Raw genomic sequence first — 10,132 nt, forward strand, 5'->3', positions numbered from 1 at the left:
TACACTTGCTTTTGTTAAACCTCATCTGGTTTCTTACTGCCCAGCTCTCCAGCCTGTCCAGGTCTCGCTGAACGGCAGCACAGCCTTCGGGTGTGTCAGCCAATCCTCCCAACTTCGTATCATCAGCAAACTTGCTGAGGGTGGCCACTCTCCCCTCATCAAGGTCATTGATGAAGATGTTGAACAAGACTGGACCCTGCACCGACCCCTGGGGAACACCGCTGGTTACAGGTCTCCAACCAGACTCTGCACCACCAATGATAACCCTCTGTGCTCTGCCAGTCAGCCAGTTCTCAACCCACCTCACTGTCCACTCATCTATCCCGCACTTCCTCAGCTTCGTTATAAGGATGTCGTGGGAGACAGTGTCAAATGCCTTGCTGAAATCAAGGTAGACTTACATCCACTGCTCTCCCCCCATCCACCCAGCCAGTGACATCATAGAAGGCTACCAGGCTGGTCAAGCATGACCTCCCCCTGGTGAACCCGTGCTGACTACTCCTGATAACCTCCTTTTCTTCCAGTTGTCTGGAGATGGCATCCAGCACAATCTGTTCCATCACCTTTCCAGGGACAGAGGTGAGGCTGACTGACCTGTAATTACCTGGATCTTCCTTCTTGAGAACATGAGAACCAACATCTTCTGTACTGCTGAGGTGAGCGCTTGGCTGAAAACAGATGCGATTTGAGTCCACGTAGTTTGAATCCAAGTAGCATTTTCCTCTTTCCAAGCCCAGTTTCATCCTCTTTTCAAAAGAAGAAAACTAGCTTATTCACTTGTGGATCCTACAATTGAAATTGGGGTGGGATGACTGGAGAGGTCCGGAAGATATTTTCAAATCATTTTCACAGTAGTTGAAAATGAATGGTAGATTTCTATGCAAGTTTGTGCTGGCGCATACAGTTTGCAATAGATCTGAAAATGGGGAGTGAAGTGACAAGGTTTGCTGATAGTGCTAAATTTATTCAGAATATTAAGTGAGAAATCTGAATGAAGAGCACAAGGTGCGTTTTGTGAAACTGACTGGTGATGAAAAGACAAGTGAGATTCACTTTTCATAAATGCAAAGTAATGCTGGTTGGGAAAAACAATCCATCTCTATATATACAGTGAAGGTCTTTAAATTAGTTATTACTATTCAGGAAAGAGATCTTGGAATCATTATATGCTTGCTTCTTGAAAACATCAGCACAATGTTTAGTGATGGTCAGAAAAGTAAATAGAGTCTTGAGAATCAGGAAAAGAATTGAGAGCAGATCAGAAAATATCATCATGTCTCTGTATAAATTCATGTTTTCCCCACATTTTAAATACCACTTGCAATTCTGATTATAATAATAAACTATTAGAAATGGAAAAAGTACAGAAAAGGTCAACAAGTGTGATAAATAGTATGAAATAGTTTCCACATAAGAAAAAGTGAAATACTTTTAGATGTTTTGAACTGAATAAGAAATAGATAATAACTGTCAAGGCAAAGGATGAATAAGAGAGTGACTTAATTGTTTCTTATGATACAGAAACAAAGCAGCGGTGAATAAAATTTCAAGGAGACAGAAGTCAAAGAATAAGAAGTATGTCTATATTTTTTCTACATGAGGTGTAATTAAATTGTGGGTAATCTGGATGATGAAAGTTTAGATGACTTAAAAAAGTATATCACTGAGATCTATGTAAGAAATATTCATTAAATGCTGACAAACAGAAGATAAAACCTGAAGTCCTGAAGTTTCACATCATTGTTAAATCAGAGGAAATGTAAGAGTAAAGTATCACAGAATGTCTGCTCCTTTCTTTTTTCTTATTTTTTCCCTGAGATGTATTTTCTCTGAGACAGGACATGTCAATAGGTGGGCCTTTGTCTGACCCAATACAGCTTTACTCATGTTAAGACTTAATCACCCAAATCCATATCCCACAACACAAGGTAGTGCAGCTGTTGGTTAAATCAGTTTTCAGAGTAGAATTCAACCTGAATCCAGCCTTTTAACAGAAACTAACCACTGAACTCAAGAAGGATAAAATACTTTTATGATGTTCTCAGATAACAGTGGATTGTGAATTTGCTATGAAAATCATAGCTGCACTTTTATATTTAAAACTTTAGCTGTTAATCATTACTCTAGTCTGTCTCTCTCAATTTCTCTGAAAAAAATGAAATGGCATATGAACAAGTAGGAGTATTTAGTATTAGTTGTATAAACAGCAAATGTAAAACAGAAATTCCTAGTATGAGGAAAGACCATAATACATTTTATTATAGCACTGAATACGTACCAGTGAACACTGTATTTACGGAGTAGTGCTATAAAAATTATATGCAAGTGGCAAGGGTCTAACCAGAGATATTCAGAGCTTCCTAGATTCAGAAAACCATGACTGGATGTGATTCTGCTGTGCTGCTCTGTTCATTTATTCTTTGAAGCTGAGGCTTTACATGGGTATTTTGTCATGTGCTAGGACTGAGAAGAACAGTGAATTTTCTGTTTAGGAGTAGATGACAATGTAATTCTGATAAATAGAAAATTTTCGAACATAAGAAACTAGGCAGGTGGGGTATATCAATGTCTCTTACATCAGTTGCACTGTCCCTTTCCCAACTCTTAAACAACATGATTAGCATAAATAGTAATAATCAAAAATATAAATAATTATTAGCATAAATTGTAATAATAAAGAATATAAATCTATAATTGCAATGTAATCCTTAAAAGCTATTGCTCATCTTTGAACCAGAAGTAATTATTTGTTTGTTTTCCCTTGTTAAATTGAAACTGAGAAGTAAAAGAAGTTTTCATCTGTAGCAGATAAGATGGAAGGAATATTATTAACGATTTGTGTGTATATAAACATATATACACATATTATAACTTTAGAAAAATATATGTATTTTCAGTGTGGTTACACTTGAAAAGGTGGGGAAAAAAGTAGTTTTTAATACTGGTGAGGTTTCCCTTCATTATTCTGCCAACATTTTATTTACAGTTTGCTAAAAATAGTAAGATAAAATGTTTTCTCTAGGAGATTTTACAATTTACTTTTTTCTTTATCATATTATTATCTTTATCATATTATTAGTTTGTCCACAACTTGATGTTTCCTTTTTTTGTCTGGTACCAGTCATATCTCCATGGCCTTTGCACAGGTTCATAGGCAATGTAGCTTCAGCAGATTCATGACAGGTGTAAACTGTTCCAGTAGATGGAGGTCCATCTTGTATGAAATTAGTCCAGATGAGTTAGAAATGAGATGAGAAACTCACAGCTTTCATCATGGTTTCATATATTGTACAATTTTCCATTCTTCATACTTTTTTTTCATATTAAAAAAAGGAAATTAAAAGTACATCATAATTTAATGTTATATTTTTCTCCTATGTTTATTAGCATTTTAATAAAATTCCCTTGCAAGCCATGGAATAAGAAAGATAAATGAGTTGAACATGTTCTTACAATTTCAGATTGTGAAGGCAGCTCCAAAAGTAAGGACTCCTATTTTTTACATTGGCCCATGAACCTACAAGTAGGTGTTGGTGATATGGCAGTAGAGATTGAACCTTCCCATCAGTATTCTATTACATTTTGTTGCCACGTGACAGATGAAAGCAAAGGAACAGTCTAACAAAGTAGAATCTGATATGGGAGTGTGTATGAAGGAAGGGGGTATCACTGAATTCCTCCATGTGGACAAAATATCACCCACTGACATTCATTGAAACTTGCTGAACATTTATGGAGACCAAACAGTGGATGTAAGCACAGTGATGGGTGGTGCATTTCAGCAGTGGTTACAGTGATATGAAAGATTAGCTACGTTCCAGATGGCCATGCACAGCTGTCACACCACAAAATAAAGAGTGTCTCAATTATCTGCATGAATCAGCTAATGGTGGTGACTGTGTTGAAAAATAGTGTTCTGTAGCTGATAATTTGCTCTATTAAACAGTATTATTGTGCTCTTTGTATCTGTTGTGATTTCTGTAGAAATAAATAGAAAGCATTATTTTTGGAGCAGACTATGTACTAATGTATACACTCTTCTTACACTGAAGATTTCTGTTAATTGTGTTGTGTTTTTCGTCATATTATTTTTCTGCATTATTTTTGTAATCTGAACCCAGAACAAACCAGATATATATCAGAAATACACACTGGGAGTGAATGAAATGTGAAATTATATGGAGAGATAACGCTTGCTGAGGCATCAACTGAATAGTAGAAGGAAGCAACCTATATTGATCCTTTTTTCTGTATTTTAAGAAAAGCTTTTGTCAGGGACATTAAATTAAAATCACTCTAATGATTGACAGTGTATTGCTGTTTCACGTCTTATAAGAAAGTGGATTCTGTAATAAATAACACACACACATATATATATGTCAGAACTTTTCCAATTAGAAGTACTTATTTATCAACTACATAATGCTACATATCTTCAAATTTAATATATTTCTTGATTATGCCTTTTCTTGGGGGAGAGATTTGATTATTTTACTTGTTGATATTTCAGCATTATCATACAGACCAACTTTATCTCTCTGCTCATCTTGTGTGTGTCATTCATAATGTTACTAGAGAAAGAACAAATTTAAAAAGTTATTTTTTCTTACTTTGTTTCCCCTTGTCCCTTCCCCTCCCCCCCCTCTCCCCCCCCCCTCACTGGTCTCTTTTTATTTACTCCTTTTGTTCTGCTTTAGAATCATAGAATCATTAAGGTTAGGAGAATTTCTGGAGACCTGATCCAATTTCCTTCTCATTGCAAGGCTAATGTCAAAGTTAAATCAGGTTGCTCATAACTGCTGTGTTTCGTTCTGTCGTGTATAATTTCTGTCTTGGGGCCTACCCAGTTTAATATCTTTTTTAGTGGTGTGGAGGAGACAGAAAACACATCTGTTTTGTTTGTTGAGTGACAGCAAACTGGGAAATGCAACAGATAATGCTCAAGGGCAGAGCATCCATTCAGAGGACTCTAGATTGGCTACAGTAATGAATCGTTGGGAACTTAATGAAACCAACAAGAAGAAATACAAAGTTCTGCAACTGGGAAGGAGTAATCCCTTTCAGTTATATAAAGGGAGCTGACAGGTTGGGGAACAGCTCTGACAGGGGTCCTGGAGAGCAGCATGTTGAATGTGAGTCAGCATATGCCCGGGCAGCAGAGGTGACCCACAGCACTCTGGGCCATGGGAACAAGAGCATGGTTAATATATCAAATAAAGTTTTTTGTTTTTTTTTTTTTTTTTTTTTTTTTTATTTTGCATTCATTATAACTCATTTAGAATTTAGTTTTGGATCTCCCAGAAAAATAAGTGATCAGTAGCAAGGAACAGCTTCAGTGAAGGGTTCCAGAGCTGAAGCACCTGCTTTCTGAGTAGATTGGAGGATCTTGGGCTTGTGGCTTTGGGAACACCTGATGGCAGCCTCCCAGTATGTAAGAGGAGATTACTGAGAATGCAGAACTTGAATCTTTACAGAGGTGTGCTGCAGGAGGAAGAGAGGCAATAGTCAATAATTAAAACAAGAGATTTTCTAACAAAATATGAATGGGAAAATCAGGATCAGTCAAGCATTGGAACAGACTGTTCAGAGAGGTTGTAAGTACAGTGCATGTCTGTATCTTATTTGACAGCTAACCAAATAAGACCATAACAGCCTGGTGTGAATTCAGAGCTGACTGTGCACTTTAGCAGCCAGTTGGTCTGAAGACTTTCTGAGGTCCTTCCAACCTGGATAATTCTGAGAATTGAAGTTATGTCTGAGATATCAAAATTCTGTATTTCAAGCTTACCCTTTTGATGTATGGCAGGAAGTCCATAAAACTATTACTACTATTGTGATTCCAGTAGCAACCTTTAAATAAAATGGTTTTTTTTTTAAATCTTAAAAATGAGCTAAGCAGTGTTGGTTTAGGCTGCTGTTTTGTTTGAGACTACCTGTCATGATGCCAGTACTGTGTCACTGCTACCTTTTATTTCTGTTTTGTTTGCACTTTAAGTGCAAGCTCTTCAGATTTGCTAATACCTAGCAAATGCAAGTCCTCTTTCCAATACTGTGTTTCTCAGGTAGCTGTGTTAATAAAAAGCAAACAGCTGAAATTAAACTTCAGTATAGCTGGAATAAAGTTCTAATGCAAAATTAATGGTTTATGTGTTTGAATTAGATTAAATGTACTCCAAGGAATGTTGATAAAGTGCATTGTAGAAATAATGTTATATCATGACACAAATAGTCACATATCTATTAGTTTGAAGTCCATGAAAGTTAAGCCATTGCTTAAGCTCAGCTTATGGTCAGGGAATTTATAAAGAATAATTGAAGCTTCCACGCTTTAAACAAAACAGTAAAAAGCATCTAATTCAGAACTTTGTCTTGCAGGTACCACCATCTCATTGAGGAATTTGAGAAAGGTTCTGAAGTTGAATATGGAGGAATCAGCACAGGGTCCAGGTAAATCACTTTAATTTTGATGTAAGTAGCGAATATTTGTGCTCAAATCTAATCTCCCATAGTAAACTACTCTGTAATTAGAACCCATGATTTCAGTTTGGGTTATATCTATGCATGCTGCAGGTGTGCCAGTGCTTACTGTGTCATTGAAGTTGCAGAGTGATATTAAAACAAGAGAACAGTGGTGTAAATATAGTGAAAGAGCAGAAGTAGTAATTGCTACTGTACAAAAAAAACATAGGTCATTTATGCTAACTATTGTATCATGTCTATACGTAAATATTTTTTGTTACATTTACTTGTCACCTTGATTTCATTTTCAGGTTGTTCCTAAATTTATTATTTTTTTCTTTTTTTTTCCCTCACTGCTGATCTCTGTCATCTACTAGCAGATTTATCAGCTCTAGAGGTCATCTTATTTGGGTCAGAAATTATGGATGCAGCGTTGACTGTTTTATTGCTTTAATTTCTTATTTACATATCTGTGACCTATTTTTCTGAACAGATGTGGTAACAAATCACTGCAAGTGATTTTTTAAGAGAAACCTTAGGTGATATATTTTTGGCCTTCTACAGGACAGGTGGTGTTACTATACACTGAGCTTTAATCCTGTCAGGCAGCTCAGCACCTCAGAGCTACTTGTTCGCTGTCCTCAGTTTGGATATGGGGTAGAGAACTGGGAAGGAAAATATATGAATTCATGGCTTGAGATAATTTACTAGGTAAATCTAAAGCTGTGGTCATGAGCAAAGCAAAGCAAATTATGAATTCCCTTCTTCCCAAAGACAGGAAGATGCTCAGCCACTCCCAAGAAAGCAGGAATCATCACATATAGAGGTTTATTGGGAAAAAAACCACCACATTCTGAATGGTTTCCTCTACTTCTTTCTTTACTCCAGTGTTTACTGATGAGCACGACACCATTTGGTATGGAATATTCTTTTGGCCAGTTTAAGACAACTGCCCTGTCTTTGTCATCTCCCGGCTCCTTGTGCATGCACAGCTCTTCACTGGCAGGGCAGCCCAGGAAGTCAAAAAGTCCTTGGCTCTGCATAAGCACTGCTCTGCAACATCTAAAACATCACTGTGCTATCACTTCTATTTTCACGAAAAATCCAAGGCATGGCATCATATATGTCACTATGAAGAAAAAAATAATTATACTAAACTAATTAAAAATTTCCCATCTATTTCATTCTGCTCTTTCCACGTAGTTCACTATAGGTCCCCACTCGCCAAGTCTCTCTCGCAGAGAAGTTTGGGAAAAGGGGTGAACCTTATTCTGACTGTCACTGTAACAGCTGTAAGCAAATAAAAATGGATGGTACAGACTGAAAAAAACAAAGTTCTGCTCTTTTTCCTTGAATGACATGTGAAGTGGACTAGGTGTTAACTTTTTATTTCTTTCTGTAAGTTCAGAAATGTAACTTCCATGTGTAAAATGCAGTTGCTGCTGTGACTACAAGGGTGGGTATGAATGTTTGCCCAAACAATGTTTAAAATACTTAGGTTGTGTGCTGTTATCAGTACATTGAAGTAACTATCCAAAAAGTTAAATGAATATATAATCTTGAGTTAAATTTGAACTACTTCTGGGTGGTTTTCACAATATTGTAATAATTGGTGGGACTGCATGGAAACATGAGGATTACCTATCATGTTGGGTAATACTGCATTTCCTGTTCTTCTCTCTCCCTCTGTGGTAGATTATTCTTATCTTGTGTCTGGAAGTTGTTAAGGCATTGTATTTGTGTAGCACTTAGTAGAAAAGTATCTGAGAGTGGTGTAAATAAAGATAAATGAGCCTTTGAAGAAAAGAAATGCTAGAAGTTGGTACTGTTGATAGTGGTAGGGAATAAAAGTCCTTTTCAAGTTAACCAGGAAGGACAGCTCAGCAAAGACTTCTTTTCCCTTGCAGTTTAACTAAAATTTACTGGAAGCCATCAATCTACAAAAAACAACAACAACAAAATACAACCATATACAGTCTTGTTTATATATCAATGGGAGCACTTTTTACTCTAAAGTAGCATCTTCTGTACTCTGCTGCACTCTACCCTGCTTCTACTTAGAAGTGACTTTACTGCACTCTCTTTAGAGGGGTTTCAGAATGTACAGGGAGAAGAAGCTCTTTTGCCTGCAGAGCAACCTGGTAGTCAAATCTTTATGCTTCCTGCCAAAGCAAGGTCCTTACACTCCTTCTCAGAAGTTCTCACTGACCTCAGGGCTCAGGTTGTCCAAAACCCATTTTCAGATTACTCTGTCAAAAAATAATTATTTGTCTGTCAGAGAAAGAATAAAACAAACAAATAAAATGAAATATAAAAGAGAAGGAGATTTTATTTTTTTTTTACTTGGAGAATTTTTGAAACAAAATATTAGTTATTAATAATGGAATTCACCTTGGATATACTGTCAGTCAGGCCTTGACATCCCTTAATTATCAACCGCATGACATTTCACTGTTTTTTTGCAAGGGTGCTTGTTGTCTGCCTTTCATTTTCCCATTGTAACTGCAGAAAATCTGAAAGTAAGCAAAAGTTAAAATGTAAATGCCATGGTCTTAGCTGTAATATTAAATGTTCCCCGTGGTTTTACGATTACCCTTTACAGAATCTGTTGATGCATTTTGGCAAGCACAATATTAAAAATTTGCTTGGTAAAAATCCCCTTAGCAGAACCTGACAGACAGTAAGGTCAATAAAGTTTTAATCAACTGAAGAGAAAATGCTCTTCTTCCAGATGGGTACCATAGAACAATACTTGCATGAAATATTTATGATTCTTTTTAAAATCTCCAAGTCTGAAACATAAGTAAAGGTTGGTGATTATTTCTAAGGTAAAGTGTATTCATCCTTGCAATTTCTGAGGATTAAATTGCTGTGAAATGAATGCTGGTCTTGTTGCTGAAAAGATGCAATTTTAGTATTTATCTGAATACCAAGTTTTTTACTGAACTTTCCTGTGCTTCATAACCTAGTCTGCCTTTCAAGAAATCATAATGGCATATATTATATTAAGTTTGATGATATATGAAGTTTGATGATTGACCTATCCCTGCCTGTTTAAATGGTAGGATTTGTTTGAATAATATGTAATTATGTATTTATTATTTGTAAAGACATCATGCTGTCATTAATTTTTTTTTTTGTTGCTATATTTTCTCTTTGCAGGATTGTTCATCACCAAACAGTACTGTAAAAATAAAGTATTTCACTATTGTCAACGGTTTGTGGGCTGATTCAGCCCAGTTCCATGACTAGTGCAGCACAGACCTACACCCGAAAGGGAAAAGGGGAAATGGTACGGACATGGGCCTAAAAACAAAACAGCAGCAAATATCTGAGAAGAAACAAGCTAATTTACTTAATAAAATATCAAAATGCAAGATAAAACACTATAATACATTATAATACAATATAATACAATATAATTGGAATTGAATATAATAAATCAAATAAAATGAGAGTGTGTGTCCAAAAACTGAAGACCTTATTCTAATGCTGAAGGCAAAATGGTCTATGGAGCTCACATGCTGCCAGGATCAGTGAAAGGGAAAAGAGGAGACTTCTCCTGATACGTGATCAGTTTTATTTTTCCCTGTGAATGGAAAACAGAAACAGAATAATGCAAAGTTCTCTGGGGCATGTAGTATGTAGTTCTTCTTATCTTCCGAAAACCAGG

The 10,132-nt window shown here is 36.2% G+C and overlaps 1 long non-coding RNA gene across 1 annotated transcript; it reads left to right on the forward strand.

The window, feature by feature from the left end:
- The first annotated feature begins 417 nt into the window (after positions 1-417).
- LOC149918526 (uncharacterized) lies at positions 418-9,836 on the forward strand. Its single transcript, XR_016465546.1, has 3 exons — positions 418-656; positions 6,376-6,447; positions 9,622-9,836. It is a non-coding gene; the product is annotated as an uncharacterized LOC149918526 (long non-coding RNA).
- The last annotated feature ends 296 nt before the right edge of the window (positions 9,837-10,132 follow it).

The sequence above is a fragment of the Phasianus colchicus genome, chromosome 3 (assembly GCF_987193195.1).
Source record: "Phasianus colchicus chromosome 3, bPhaCol1.hap1.1, whole genome shotgun sequence".
NCBI classification, from domain to species: Eukaryota; Metazoa; Chordata; class Aves; order Galliformes; family Phasianidae; genus Phasianus; species Phasianus colchicus.